The sequence below is a fragment of the Misgurnus anguillicaudatus genome, chromosome 9, assembly GCF_027580225.2.
Source record: "Misgurnus anguillicaudatus chromosome 9, ASM2758022v2, whole genome shotgun sequence".
NCBI classification, from domain to species: domain Eukaryota; kingdom Metazoa; phylum Chordata; class Actinopteri; order Cypriniformes; family Cobitidae; genus Misgurnus; species Misgurnus anguillicaudatus.
This window is the reverse complement of record NC_073345.2, coordinates 25,673,975-25,690,248: the sequence shown is the minus strand read 5'-3', so window position 1 is coordinate 25,690,248 and position 16,274 is coordinate 25,673,975. Positions and strand designations below refer to the sequence as shown.

Genomic DNA, 16,274 nt, shown 5'->3' with positions numbered 1-16,274 from the left:
ATCGAGCTTGGTGAAGTACTTGGCTTGTCTTAATTGTTCGAGAGCTGCTGGAACCAAGGGAAGTGGATAACGAAACTTCACAGTGATATCATTGAGCGCCCGATAATCTATGCATGGTCGCAGACTACCATCTTTCTTCTTCACGAAGAAGAACCCAGCCGATGCTGGTGATGTGGATGTACGTATGAAACCCTTATCCAACTCCTCCTTAATGTACGTCTTCATTGCCTCTGACTCTGGTTGTGAAAGTGGGTAAACACGTCCTCTGGGTAGAGTGGCTCCAGGAATGAGCTCAATGGCCATGTCAATGGGTCGATGAGGAGGTAGCTGGGTGGCTTTAACTTTACTGAAGGCCTCTGTTAAATCTGCATATTCTTTTGGCAGGTCTGAAATGGAGACTTTGGAAATTTCACTGGTTTGATTGTTGGTGTGTACAGGGTTAACAGGAGTGATGCATTGACTGCGACATTTAGGGCCCCATTGTTTGATCTGTCCAAGATTCCATGATACTTGTGGGTTGTGTTTGCGTAGCCATGGCATGCCGAGAATGAGAGTATGGTTAGGAGAAGAAATCACGAGAAACTCAATATTTTCCTTGTGTAGTGCCCCAATCTGCATGTGAAGAGATTCCGTGATGTGTAAGATCTTTCCTTCTCCAACTGGGCGACCGTCTAATGCTTCCACTGCCAAATCAGAAACACAGGGTTTGAGCGTGAGGTTGTGACTTTGGGCGAACTGTAATGACATAAAGTTCCCAGCGGCACCAGAATCTAACAGTGCAGAAGTAGTAATGGTTTTGGATGAACCAGATAAAATGACAGGAATCTCCATACAAGATTTAGATTCAAATGAATGGGTTGCTTCACTCACCGAACGGAATTTGGAATCAGCGGGTCGAGAGGGACAGGAGAACTTCAGATGTCCAGATTCCCCACAATACATACACAGATGATGTTGACGTCGTCGATCTCTTTCTTCGGTGGTGAGACGCGTGAAGCCCAGTTGCATCGGTTCGGCAGTATTCACAGGAGCCGAAGGGGTTAACGGAACCGTGCGTGGAACACGGCGAGATCGTATTAAATTGTCCACTTGTATGGAGAGTTCTATGAAGTCACGAAGGCTGCATCCTTCGTCCCTGCATGCTAATTCAGACTGCAACTCAAGGTTTAATCCTTTCCTATACAGTAACTTTAATGTATCGTCCACCCAGTTTGTCTGTGCAGCTAGCGTGCGAAACGTTAAAGCATAATCTGCCGCCGTACTGTGACCCTGAGATAATGTTAGTAGTTGCTCACCAGCTCCTTTACCCCCAGCGGGATGTTCAAATACATCTCGGAACTGTTGGAGAAACTGAGTAAATGTAGGAAACGTAACTCCATCATCTCTCCAAACAGCCGTGGCCCACTCGAGTGCTCGCCCCGTAAGCAACGAGCACACAAAGGAGATCTTACTGATGTCTGTAGGGTATAACTGGGGTTGTTGGTTTATAAACAGTGAGCATTGTAACAGAAATCCCTTGCAGCGAGTGTTGTTTCCATCAAATTTTTCGGGGAAAGCCAGCCGGGGACTCGTGCTGCTCTGAGGCAGAGGTGCAGGGTTAGGCGGAGCCGGTGCTGCGGTGGATGAGGCCGCGGCTCCGGGAGATACAAGCTGCAGGCCCTGTATAGCTTTTACCAACTCCTCGGTGAGATGCGTGAGACGAGCGAGTTGGTGTTGATTAGCTGCTATCTGGTGAGCTTGGGCAGTGAGCTCGGCAGACATCTGTGACATCACTGCTGGATCGCTATGCGGCGAAGTCTTCTGTAACGAAGAGGCATGAGACGGAGGATCCATTCGCAGTTTTATTAATCTCACAAATATAATACAATGGGGCAAACCAGAATCAGAGTGGTGGACAGGCTGGGTCGAGGCAGGCAGATAACAATCAATAATCCTTAAGACAGGCAAGGGTCAGTGGCAGGCAGATAACAATCGGAAATCCAGAAAACAGGCAAAGTAAACAGGCAGGTAGCAAACACTCAGTAATCCAATAACAGGCAACGTCACAACAGAAATAGCAATCCGAATAATGTTCAACAAACGCTCAGAAATGTACACCGGGGCAATACAAGACTTCGCACCGTTCCTTGTGTAACATGGGTTTATAAAGCCAGTTCATAATAGACTGCAGCTGGTGGCGTGATCAGTCCCAGGTAAGAGGTATTATGGGAAATGTAGTGAAAAGGGAAAATTACCAACACTCTGGTGAAGGCGCCCTCTGACGGCCGGGAGGATGTGAAGAAGCGCCTTCATTCATAACAATGACAATTGTGTCAACGCCTTTTCAGATGAGTATGGTAAGTTTTGAGCACATACAGCTGCAAATAATTGGATTACTTGGACTTTTTGCATGGATTACACAAAATGTATTTGATCTAAGTTTCAGTTCAATACAATCAATGCAGAAATCCAAGTAATTCAAAGGCTTTAAAAAGATTTAAAACTGATATTGAATTGTTTTCTGTTCAGTGGTGGGACTCAGACTGCAAGTTACAAGTGAAGAAAATCTGTCAGAGTCTCAGATTGAAGAGCTTGTGATTATACAAGTGAGTAACTCAACAGTCAAACACTTAAAAAGGTCACTTATCTAGGTAAAAAAGTGCACTAAAATACACTTTATTTATAGTAATTTTACTTAGTAAATGTAATAAGTACACTAAATACACTAATACACTAAAAATCAATTTAAGTGTTACTAGTACTTAGTATACTTTTTAAAGTGCACTATAGTAGTAGAATTATGTTTAATTTGTATTTTTATGTGTAATTTTACAGTATTATTTTGCACAAAAAATAACAATGTACTACTTGCTGGTATTTAAGTATATTTTTAGTACATTCAAGTTTTATTTTTACCTTGGTATGGATTTTTTAAAACATATTTATTCATCACATTTTCATATTTAGCTGATTTATGCTAAAAAAATTTTTATCAAAACATCACTATAGACAAAAGTGTGCTAAAGATGTTTTAACTGAATGTAGTATTGTTTATGAAAATATGAGCACACAAATTATGTCATCACTCTCTGTTGTTTCAGTTTCAAGAGAAGCTGATTGAACTTGGGGTTCCCAGCAACATCACCATGCATTTGAGAGACTATCATAAAACTGATCCCTGAAAATTTGATACAGGGGTTTGCATATTCAAATACTAAATAATGCATATAGAAATTTATTTGTTGTGTGCTACTGGCATGTATTACATAGTTTATAGCCCTTATACTCTTTGAAGGTGTTTATACTAAAGTAAATGTCTGAAGTATGTATTTAATGTTAGTCAAAACGTCGGTAGTCAACGTTGATGTTATAGTAGCCTGATCAAGAGTTATTTAAATTTGATTGGTCACACGCTAGATAACCTAATATAATCCAAAGGGTCTGTAGACATAAAGGTGTGTTCTTAATAAAAAAAACTTGTGTCTATAAACAATAATTGGATTCTGATTTTTTTTTTGTTGTTGTTGTTTTTGGCACTGTGTGGATTTAAACTGACAATAAGAAAATATATTGTATACTAATGTGCTATACATTAGATTTTCTAAAGAAGGTTGCACACCGGACGAGAAGCGATGTGTATAGGACAACTCGCAGGTATCGCATACTGGACGTGCACATTTAATAGCGTATAAGCTTAGTCAGATAGCGTATACTTCCAGATGCAAAATATGCATTAGCAGCCTTAATCATTAACGATTTGGGACAAATTAATTTAATGTTAAACTATGGGAGTGGCGCTCTGTGGCGCAGTGGGGTTTTAGCAGCATCCAGAGTCACAGCGGAAAGCCGACATTAGACTGTGTATGTACGAGGGACGTAGCAAGAATTTTATTTTTGGGGGGTCCCATCTTAAAATGAGGGATTAACTCTGTATATATGTATATATGTATATATATATATATATATATATATATATATATATATATATATTAGGGCTGTCAAAATAAACGCGTTAATAACGCGTTAACGCAAATTCATTTTAACGGCACTAATTTTATTAACGCGCGATTAACGCAACACACAATTTCTGTTTGACCCACAGCTGCATGAATTGAGACGCAGCAAGTGACCGGCGCTGTCTAGATGAGTCGGAGCTTTTCATAAAAATAAGAACATTAAGCTCTCGTCTAGCGAATCCAGTGCTCTAAATGGTCATTAAACATGTAAAACGCACGTTTTCTGCACGTGCAGTTTTCTTTATCTGCACGTTTTCTGTGAGGTGTACCGTCCCAAATCCATATAAAGCAAAGATGCGTCTTCTTTCACTTTTTAGTTTCGTTTTTAAAGCATTCAGAAATTATAGAAAATAGACTGCATGACTTTCTTGGTGTTAAAATAATTATTAAGAGAGATAAAGTTTGGGATCGGATTGATGTTAAAAGAGTTATTAAGAGTGACAAGGCTCAAAAGCGATGTCTGACGCAGATGTCTGAAGCGCATGCACACAAACGCGCGAGTGCGTGACCCTGATATATATAGACATCTAACACAAAATTACAGGTTTAAAAATATCTGTTTTGACAAGAATTCACGCAGGTATGACCTATAATCTGTTATATCTAAAGTGAATGTTTGGATTAACTGTTAAGGAAAAGTATCTGTTGTATCATTATATTAAACCCTTGCATTATCCTACAGTATCTTAAAGTGGTCTGTCTCAATGTCAAAATTAAACAATAAAAGAAAAACATATTTAACATATATTGATATTGTTTTTGCTCTGCGTTAACAGGTATAGTTCTGTCATGCTTTGTCAGATTCCAACAATTGTTCCAATTGTTTTGAAGTTTTTTTAATAGAGAATGTTAAAATATAAATGACACATTTTTGAAAATTTGCTCATCCCAACTCAATTTGCCAGCACAGGTCACAAATGATGCAGCAGCAAACAGAAATGGAGAAAGAACAAAGTCTTCTAAAGGCAAAAACATTTATAAAACTATGGCTGATGGTTCTGTTGAAAATGTAAACAGGCTGTTGTAAACATACATTTGCATATAGCATATATATTATCCAAATCCATGCTGATTAAAGCATTAAAAACGTAAAAAGTGTTAGGTAAATTTAGAACAGATAAAAATTTGCGATTTACACATAACTATAAATGTAACATTTAGATCAACTGAAAACAGTCTTGAAATGATCTCTTAACTCTTTCACCGCCAGCATTTTTAAAAAAAGTTGCCAGCCAGCGCCAGCGTTTTTCATGATTTTTACCAAAGTTTAATACCTTCCAGAAAATGTTCTTCTTCAGATATATAAACATACAATATACCAAATGAAAGAACAGACCCTCTGCTTTCAAAAAAAAAAAAACAGTTTCATCCTACCTTGAGAAGTTCTTTTGTAATTAGCTTTTGAATATGGGTAGGTTTCTGCAAAAACACCACATTTTGAGCAAAAAGCTGAGATAATTCCATGTTTGTGACGGACTTTTCATAGAGATCCCATTCAGAGCGATCTTTAAAACAGACACGGACATGCAGCAGCTTGCCATAGGGCAATACTTCCGGGTTTAAAAAGTTGCGGAAGGCGGAAAGCCACCTGGTGGATAATAGCGGTATTGCGGAAAGACGGAAAATCTCGTCATTGGCGGGGAAGCGTTTTCTCTTAATTGACGAGATATCTCGTCAATGGCGGGGAAAGAGTTAATGTTTTCTGCGGCTGTATATTTTACATTTAAAGATGTAACTTTTCAAAGGTACTACCCTTGAGTACTAATAAAGTCTAAAGTCTAAGCCTAAAAGTCCACCTTTACATCTTCTGTCAGGACTGCATCACCATCATCCTCATTCACTACACCCACTTGTTCTCACTCACCTGAGTATTAATCATCTCCACCTGATCCTCATCACCCCTACGCTTTAAAACTCTCACATTCATTTACCGTCTAGTCTTGTCAGTTATGTCACCGATTCACTCTAGTTACTAACCTCAAGGACTTACCTGTATTTCCCCGTCGTCGTCTACCAGTACCTACTCTTCATTGATCCATCCTGGAATTATCATCAGCCACCTGAAATAAAGAGACTCAAGCTAAGTTCACCTCTGAAGATCTATTGTAGCGGAAGATTGTAGCGGTTTCCTGTTACAGGTATCTCTGTATCTTCAGATGCAAGCTCATTTATTTTCTAACGATTCATCTCGTGTGGCATTTGTTATTTCCCTGTTGTCCAGACGAGCACTCCAATGGGCTCAATCCCTCTGAAATTCCAATTCTCCTATTCTAAAATCTCTCTCCAGTTTCATTGACATTTTAAGGAGGTCTTCGGGCAAACAGCAGCGGATTTATCTATTCATGATCAACTCTTTAATCGTTGTCAAGGAAAACTCTCCGTCAGTGCATATACCCTACAGTTTCTCACATTGGCTGCCTCTAGCGGATAAAATGAAACTGCTCTCATCACCGCTTACTGTCATGGTCTCTGTCCACAAATCCGTCAGCTTGTGGTAGTCTAGCTGATTGAAAAACTGCATTCATTACCCCTTCAGGCTACTATGAATACCAGGTCATGCCCTTCGGACTCTCCAACTCGCCGGATGTCTTTTAAGGTTACATGAACAAAGTTTTCCGAGAATACCTTAAAGGATTTGTTGTAGTCTACATTGACAACATCCTCATCTGCTCATCCTCCCTCACTGAACATCAACGTCACGTCAAACTAGTCTTGGAGAAACTTAGGGAGAACCATCTGTACCTGAAATTGGAGAAGTGCAAGTTCCACACCTCCCAAGTACAGTTCCTGGGTTACATCATCAAGGAGTACAAATGGACCAGAGGAAGGTGGAGACCATTCACAACTGGTTCAAACCCACTTCTTTGAAGGACCTTCAATGTTTCCTTGGCCTTGTTAACTTTGATAGAAGATTCATCCAAAACTACAGTCTAATCAGTGGCCTCTCACTTCTTCATTAAAGGGTAAACCAAAATCACTGTCCTTGTCCCTGGAAGCGATATCAGCATTCAACTTCCTTAAAGAAACCTTTCAGTCTGCACCAGTCTTGGTTCATCGTAATCCAGATCTTCCCTTCATAGTTGAAGTCGATGCCTCCTCCACCGTAGTCGGGGCTGTCCCTCTCAGCGGCAGGGGAATCCTCCACGACTTCATCCATGTGCCTATATTCCAACTGCTCAATCAAACTTGCCCTTGAAGAATGGAGGCACTGGCTGGAGGGAGCTAACCATCAGTTCGAAATAATTACTGACCATCGCAATCTGGCTCTCTTCTTCACCCGCTTCAACTTCATGGTTATACCTATCATCTGGGATATCTAAGAACAGATCAACCAGGAAAACCTACGTCATCCCGCTTCGCCGGAGACCCCGGATGGTCTCATCTTCGTGGCCGAACACTTACGCACCGAACTTCTAAGTTTCACTCACTGTGCTCTGGGCTGTGGACATCCAGGTAGAAAGAGTACCCTCTCGCTACTCAGTAATCGGTACTGGTGGCCAACACTCACCCAGGATGTTTCACGGGTACGTCAAAGGATGCTCAGTCTGCGCCATAACCAACACCCCCAGAAGGCTACCCGCGGCTAAATTGGTGCCTCTTCCCATACCTCAACTAACATGGTCCCACTTAGGTATTGACTTCTTGACTGATCTGCCCAAATCCCAAAACCAAACCTGTATTCTAGTAGTGGTGGACTGATTTTTCAAGGTTTTTTTGCACCAGGATCAACCAACTCCGGTCACACCGAAGCACCCCAGTACAAACCCATACAAAAGGTGTGGTTATCCACCTGGGACATCTGCCCATACCAGCCCTGTCATAAGCCGAGTCCCCGTTACATCGACCCTTTCACCATTCAGAGGCAGCTGAACAAACTAACTTACCAGCTCAACTTACCACCACAATACAGGATTTCTCCCTCATTCCACGTATCTCTTCTCAAACCATTCACTGAACCTGTTTCTCTCCCTTCCACAGACACTAACTCGAATGATGTACCCATTCCTGTAGTGGAAGAATCCGTCTACAGGGTCCATAACATCCTTTTTTCTGTTATTCTGCATTGATACTATCATGTTTACAAATATGGTTCTCAGAATGTTTTAAAAAGTCATTGTGGGCCGTAAGTTGCAAAAGGTTGAGAACCCCTGCTTTAGATGAAAAGCCCTGATATTATTTTTTGTTTTAGCAAGAGCTCTGTCGCTTTCACTTTTTGAATGAGCCTTTTTGCAGTTTGAGCTTCAATTGTTTTAACAACAGATATTTTCCAGACATAATCAATTAACATTTTTACATGGTATTTCTCAGATGATCATTGTTTAAACTTTACATTTTTTAAAATAGCTTTAAAACGGTAACGTGGGCTGCTTACACAAAGCAAGAGAGAGATGAATCCATGTGCAGGAGGTTTATTAAAAAGTAAATCCACACAGGCAGGCAAACACATCCAAATAGGGCAATCCAAAAGAGCAGTCAAATAAACAGGCAAGAGGTCAAGGCAGGTAGCAAACAATCAAACTCCAATAGTAACAGGCACGGGTCAAAAACAGGAACAGAAAAACAGAACAGAAAACAGGATAAACGCTTGGTAATGCAGCAGAGAAACATACATACAATACTTCGAGGGGAGTGATCAGATTTAACTGGTTTTATAGTGAACAGACAGGAAGTACAAAGTGAAGTGGAACATGACAAGATTTCAAAATACAGAACAGGATATCAAAATAAAAGTACAAAACACGAAACAAAACCCTTACAAAAACTTAAAATAAAAAAATAGAAGCAACTGTTAAACAAGCTATAAATGCTCAAAATGTAGCCAGGTTGTCTTCTTTGTGTTTACAGATGTGACATAATCTTGTAATTATTACAAAAAGTTAAAGTTATTACCCACGAAATCTGACCTGTGCAAATTATTAATCATTATTATTATAAATCACTAATTTAGTGACAGTAAGTCAGGGCTCTATCTTACACCCGGCGCAATGCAGCGCAATGCGCGACGCAAGTGTCTTTTGCTAGTTTGCACCCTGCGCAATTATAATTTTCACGTTTAGCGCCGCGTTGGTTAAATAGCAAATGCATTTGCGCCCCCTTTTGCGCCCATGGGCGTTCTGGTCTGAAAACGAGGTGTGTTCAGGCGCATTGTTGGTGCGTTGCGATTTTGAGGCAACTAAAATAGACTACGCCATTGACCAACAAAAACCTGGTCTAAAGTCTAAAGTCAATGGCGCAATATATTTTTGTTATTTAAAGAGCACATTAGTAATATGCGCCTAAACGGGACGACAACGCGGGTTTGCTTAACACATACATGAATGCGTAGCAGCACAAAAACACTTTTAAATATGAAAGATTAAAGGATTGAATGTAAAAGATTATTATTGAGTCTCTGGGACATAAATGAGGACTAATTATGAGACGTTAGAAGGCGTAAAGAGCTGCTTCACCTGCAGCCTGGTAAGTAAATGTCACAGGTGACGTTTTGTGAGGGCGGAACCAAAAGTGTGGAAGACGGGTTCCGCCCGTCGATGGTTCCGCCCGGACGCTTCACTTAGAACACCGGAATTTCCGGGGTTTCCCCGAAACCAAAATTAGGCCTAATCACGTTCAGGTGGGAATAATTGACACAGCGGTTGCTGGTAGGCTGACGAGGAGAAGAGTCAGGGTATAAAAAGACCTTTGAAGACATCAAACGGGGTGCTTGTGGTGTACTTTGTATACGCTGGGTTGCTGCTTTGCAGACGGACCACGCTGGCTGGATCACTCTCCTGGGGAAGAGAGAAAGGGACAGTCAGTTGCCGAAGGAATATTGAGGGGTTTCATTAGAGAAAGAGCGGACACAGAGCCATCAAGAGTGCAGCTAATAGCAGTTGTTGACAACGAAGCGTGAGTAACAGCTGTGGTACTTATCTGTGCAATACTTGTACGAAGAGTTGTTTGGTGTGTTCCTTTGTGTTTTTGAGGTCCCTGGCCCCACTGGAGAGGAAAGCGTGGGCGAGCTGCGGGTTGACCGGAAGCACGGACAAAGCAATTGGTAGGAAGCACCGTTCACCAGTAGAACAGTGGCCCTGTGGGAAAAAGGAAGCGCAGGTGAGCCAGAGGAGTGATAAACAACACGCCGGGCCTGGGAATAACACACATCTCACTCTCATTGGTGGTCCAGCTATCGCCCAACTATCCTCTCGAGGTAGTCGTAGCCAGGTGGCAAGGGCGATCTAAAAACCACGTGAAGTTGTATAAGAGTGCTGTGGGTGAGTTTCACTGTTTGATGGTGTTTACGCTTTACTTGCTGTGTGTATGCTGTGCTTGTAGCGTTCAAACTGCCTAGCCTCAGACGAGTCGCGAGACGACAACATCCGTTGTGGCCTGGGTCCTAAGGAGAGCAAGAAAATTGAGCCCTGTGCCCGGGGTGTGTCAACGAGAGCTTCGTTCGTCCATAGAGCAGACAGTGGTGAAACCCAGTGAGTATTACCAAGAGTGTACCGTGCGGACTGTGGGTTGTAGCGGTGTGTGTACTGACCTCTCCAACAGAAGCTCGTGGTGAGCGGAGCCTCGACGAAAGTTCGCCCCAACTCGTGACCCCGGTCGTGGAAGAAGGAGGGGGAGTTTGGGAAACGTTCGGCTCCGTGCCATCGGACCCACCAGTCCCTACGACGCCCGGACAGCTTGAGTGGATGGGCGAAGGAATACGGTGCACCAACACTGTAGCGAAAATCCACTGTCTGCACGTGAAGCTCTGTGTGAACGAAGATCCCCAGTGCTGTGAGTAACATAACCTGTGAAGTGAAACTGTTCTGTGCTTATAGCAATTACCTACCTGTGCAAGTGAAGCTCTGTGTGAACGAAGACCCCCAGTGCTGTGAGTAACATAACCTGTGAAATGAAACTGTTCTGTGCTTGTAGCAATTACCTACCTGTGCAAGTGAAGCTCTGTGTGAACGAAGATCCCCAGTGCGGTGAGTAACATAACTTGTGAAGTAAAACTGTTCTGTGCTTATAGCAATTACCTACCTGTGCAAGTGAAGCTCTGTGTGAATGAAGATCCCCAGTGCTGTGAGTAACATAACCTGTGAAGTGAAACTGTTTTGTGCTTATAGCAATTACCTACCTGTGCAAGTGAAGCTCTGTGTGAATGAAGATCCCCAGTGCTGTGAGTAACGTAACCTGTGAAGTGAAACTGTTTTGTGCTTGTAGCAATTACCTACCTGTGCAAGCGAAGCCCTGTGTGAGCAAAGATCCCCAGTGCTGTGAGTAACATAACCTGTGAAGTGAAACTGCTCTGTGCTTATAGCAATTACCTACCTGTGCAAGTGAAGCTCTGTGTGAACGAAGATCCCCAGTGCTGGGAGTAACATAACCTGTGCAGTGAAACTGTTCTGTGTTTACAGCAATCACCTACCTGTGCAAGTGAAGCTCTGTGTGAACGAAGATCCCCAGTGCCGTGAGTAACGTATCCTGTGGAGTGAACTTGACCTGTGTCATAACCATCACTTACCTGGTCGGTTGAGGGTCCCGGGTGAACGAACAGCGCTAGACGACAAAGTACCTTACCTCTGTCTGACCTTTATTTTGATTCTGCCTCCAGGAGAAGCGGAGCACGCCACGGATTTGTGGACCAGAGCCCCAAAGGAGCCCCTGTCCCCAGTCTTTCCCCCAAGTGGCCCTGGAGGCGAAGAAGAGACACTTTAGTTTTAAATTGCCCTTTGCCCTTTCCCCTTTCCTTTTAAATATTTAATAAAGTTCATTTTAACTGTAGTTTACTCGTCTGTCTGGTCATTGGGGTGGTCTTGGGAAACTCCTCGAGGTGGAAGAGTTGAGAGGGGCGTGACCTTTGGTTTATTCGGGTCCGCCCCCGGCCGTGACATAAATAAATGCTTTGCTTTAAACAAATTCATCTGTTTTTAAATGTTTTTAAATGCTACCTCACGGATTTATTGTACACGATGACACTGTACCTGTGGATATGGTGAGATGAGAAACATTTTTAAGTAATGCTTAAAAAAAACGGACGCTGTCCAAGTGCTGAACCTTGCAGAGAGCCGTTTGTAAATTCTTTATCTCCTGTTTGTTACAAATAAAGTATTTTTAGAGTACAAACATTTTCTTACATACTTGTAAATTATTTTTTCATGATATTGGATAGCCATACATTTAAAGCAATTAAAAGCCTGCTTTTTTACTTCCATGACTAAATGAAAATGGGTTTTAAAGGTTTTAATGAAAAAATAACAATTTCAATACAAGTGAAAAACAACACAATTATTTAACATTAATCTTAAACTGGGGATCTCCTTCCTCCGCTTAGTTTTCAGTTTACAAAGTCCGTCATCTAAATATGGATTAGACATAGCGCCAGCACAACTTGCTTTTAAAGGGGATGAGAGCTGAGAGTCTCATTGGTTTATTGCACGTTACGCCCAAAATACTTCCATTAATCATTAAAAAAATAGGACCAACCCCTTTCGACCATGCGCTCGGCGCACAAACCATTTTCCCCGTCATTAAATAAGCAAAAGTGGATTCGGACACGCCCAGTTGCGCTGTGCGCTTTAGACAATGCGCTTAGATCGTTAAAATAGAGCCCTCAGTGTTTTCTTTCACTTTCAATTTTAATGCAATGGGATAATGCATGTGAACTATCAGGTTTTTTAATCTTCTGCCAACTCCCTATAAAAAAGGAATGCTAATCAGTTTTTTCAAACACCTCCAACAAGAATGTATGTGAACTTTCCTTACGATTCTCTGTTTTTTAAATGCGTATGAAGATGAGCACATGCAGTCTTTTTTATTTTGTATGTTTCCCATAAAATTAGAAAAAGGTCATAAGCTTAAAATCTAATCAGCATTACCAGCATATAGCATGTAAACACATGGACTGTGAGCATTTGTTGCATGTGTTTGTACTGTAGTCTATAGAAAATAAATATTTGCAGCTCTATGCTAATGCTAGGTTTATTTAAATATTATGCTTTGGTGTATCAATTGGAAATAACAATAAAGATTTTCAAATATTCTTTGACATTGCCTGTAATAATCAAGTAGGATTTTTTTAAACAATGGGTCTGAACAAATGGCCCATAGAAATCTGATTTTATCATCATTGAGCCAGTCTGGCTAACACGAAGAGACAGAAAAAACTAAAATGGCCTAGCATTATCTTCAAGATGATATTTTAATATGACATTTGCTTTCTGTTTTCACTACATGCTCAAAGCAAGTTTTTTTTCCTAATATGCATCCATTTTCTCTAACCATAATTCTTCATAGGATCTCAAGCCTCTTTATTCCAAAGAGAGTCAAAATCAACACTCGAAAAAACACATCGAGCTGTAGTATATTTTTTATTAAATGCTTTTTAAACATATGTCTTAGTGGTAATTTTTGTTTTTAAATGCTGCAATATAACGAATATCACTGTTAATGTTTTCACTTTGCCTTAATGCAAATGGATTTTAATTGAATTAAAAAATATCACCATCCTATTTCTTCCTCTAGTTAATATTTTATTGAAATAATTAGAATTTCTATTAGATATTGCTTTAAAGTGTTATTTCGGATTTTAATCTTCTGCTGATTCACACATGCTTAAAATATTAAGCCAATAAATCCAAAACTAAATGTGAGGGTTAGCAGACGAATGAACCCAATAGCAGACGATGTCGGGGAAAACAGAAAACACTTTATTACAAAACAAAAACCCACGAGGGGGTGCACAACATGAAACATAAAACTGACAGATAACACTGAGACTGAGACTGAGACTATGACTATGACTAGATCACTAGACTAGAATGCACACGCAACACGAGCACACAACACTACACAATGATCCTGCACAGAACTAAAGAAACACTGGCTGCGTCCGAAACCGCATACTGTATAGCAGTGGCGAACCGTGAGTACTTCAGCTGGGCCTTCAAAATATGCAATGAAGTGCAAATGCCTCTCCATGCGCAATTACGCATGGCGCAATAAATGAAAGTCACAAATTTAATGGATAGGTTCTACTTACTACACCGGCTTAATGCTTAAAAACTGGAAAATGGAGACAAGTGAGCATGGGGGAAAAAACACCAAAATAAATTGAGAGTAGTTTGTTTTTCATAAATTTTAAAATTCAGAATATAATACTAGGCTATTCGTATTTCGTTAAATCATACAGTGAACGTGTAAAAATTCTGAGCACGCAAAGTTAAATTACAGAATAGGCATCGTTTGCCTTTAAATGCAGTTTTAAAGTTTAAAATTACTTTAATCTAACTGATAAACACAAATACAGACTCTGCTGCTCTGTAAATTTGCATTTAATTTTTGTTTTTTGTAAATATATATTTAGCTGTAGGATAGCTTGTTAGTCTTTTTTCATAAGGGGAAATATAGCACCCTGCGTTCTCAGTGCACCTCCTTGTGGCTTATAACTGTTATATTTTGCGGGCTCGCAAAATCCCTAGCCCGAGCCCCGGTGAATGTTTTTGCATTCTCTGAGATTTAGTTAGGTAATTATATTGTATGTAATTCTTCGTCGCCTGCAGTCATTACTATCCTCAAGTAAAACTGTCAGGAAGTGAAATTATAATTAAAACCATTATTTTTATCGTGTTCACGTCTGATATGCACAGCGCAGCTGCACGCGCATCTCTCGGCTGTGCTCTTCACGAGTACCCGCTTAAGTAATTTCGTTTTTACCTCAGCCCTATCAAACTAGCCACAACGTCAATCACGTTTTCTGCCATTTACCTCAACCACTCTCACCGCAGAGATTCGGGCCATTAGACGGTCTATGATTAGGACTTCTTCTTCTTTGGTGTTTTACGGCAGCTCGCATCCAGCTTGTTGCATGATTAGGACTTCATGAAGGCTTACAATGCTTTGTTTTTTACCCGCCCACTTGAAATCAAAGCGTGATTGGTCGATTTGCCCGTCACTCTCCACACCAAAACACATAGCTTGGCCTTCCTTGGGATTCTTGAAGTCCTAACCAATGAATGAGCCAGTTTACCGGGCCTTAATAGAGACAGACGATTCTGATTGGATATGAACCTGACAGTAAGCTTAACGTTAGAACATAGATGAGAGAAAATATATTACATGTATTAAATTAAATTAAATATAAATTTAAACATGTAAAAACATATTTTTATTGAATACTTTATTATTTATTAGTATTATTATAAAAAATATTTTTATTAATTTTTTTAGGCCTTCTCTGAAGGCGTAGAAGGCCCTGAAGGTTCCCCACTGCTGTATAGTAGGTACTGAATTAGATGAAGTACCTACTTACTTGGCGTTAAAACAGTAGGTACTGTATGGTAGTATGAATGAGATTCGGACGTACTACATCCGCCATGTTGCTACATCACGTGACATACGTCGTCATCACGTCATGTCATTTCAGCGCGAAAACAGCCGCGTGCCTCTTCTTCTTCGTTGGATAACTCCTCGTCCGGGGCATCATGGGATAGTGCAGCGTCCATCGTATGCACACTGCAAAATCTAACCGGAAGTAGTAGGTCATCCGGGTACTTTTCGCATACTGTTTTTCGAATACTATGTATTCGGACATACTACTCGCCTCGCCTACTGCTTTTCGCGTACTATATAGTATGTAGTAGGCGGTTTCGGACGCAGCACCAGACATTAAATAGAGCAAACCAAACAAGATAACGAGCGGGGAACAGGTGATGGGAATAAGTAATAATTAACAATAAGCAGGAGAACGAGGGAGCGGGGACAAATGACAAGACACCGGAGGTACATGCCAAACACAAAAACAAGGCATGAACCTCCACACAAGGCCAGGGACTGCCAGAACTCTGCCACCATGACATAATACAAATTAAACAAGACTTCAAGGCAGCAGTGCTGGGGGTAACGAGTTACAAAGTAACGGATTACAGTAACTATATTACTTTTTTGGGTAACGAAGTAAAGTAACGCATTACACTAATAATATTGGTAACTACACTACTTTACTAGACTATAGGAACGCGCTTTCCTGCGTTACCCAAGCAGTGTTTGCCTGGGTGTAAAGTTCTGTCTGTTTAAGTGGTGCGTGCATGCGTGTCCCTGTACGTGTGCCGTTGCCATAGAGATTGATTTGACGTAGCTGCTGGTGCAAAGGGGAGCGGGAAATGAAGACGGAGGGTTTCAGCCACTGGGGCGATATTCACATTACTTTCAGCGTATTGCTTGAAAGTACAAAAATATTCGTGTGAAATGCACACTATGCCCACACGACAAGTGTCTTTCAACTGCTGACAACGCGATGAGCAACCT

General features: G+C 41.0%; 1 long non-coding RNA gene across 1 annotated transcript; it reads left to right on the top strand.

Annotated features, from left to right (window-relative positions):
- Positions 1 to 2,300: 2,300 nt before the first annotated feature.
- Positions 2,301 to 3,218, top strand: LOC141366122 (uncharacterized). Its single transcript, XR_012371165.1, has 3 exons — positions 2,301 to 2,336; positions 2,509 to 2,585; positions 3,081 to 3,218. It is a non-coding gene; the product is annotated as an uncharacterized lncRNA (long non-coding RNA).
- Positions 3,219 to 16,274: the final 13,056 nt, after the last annotated feature.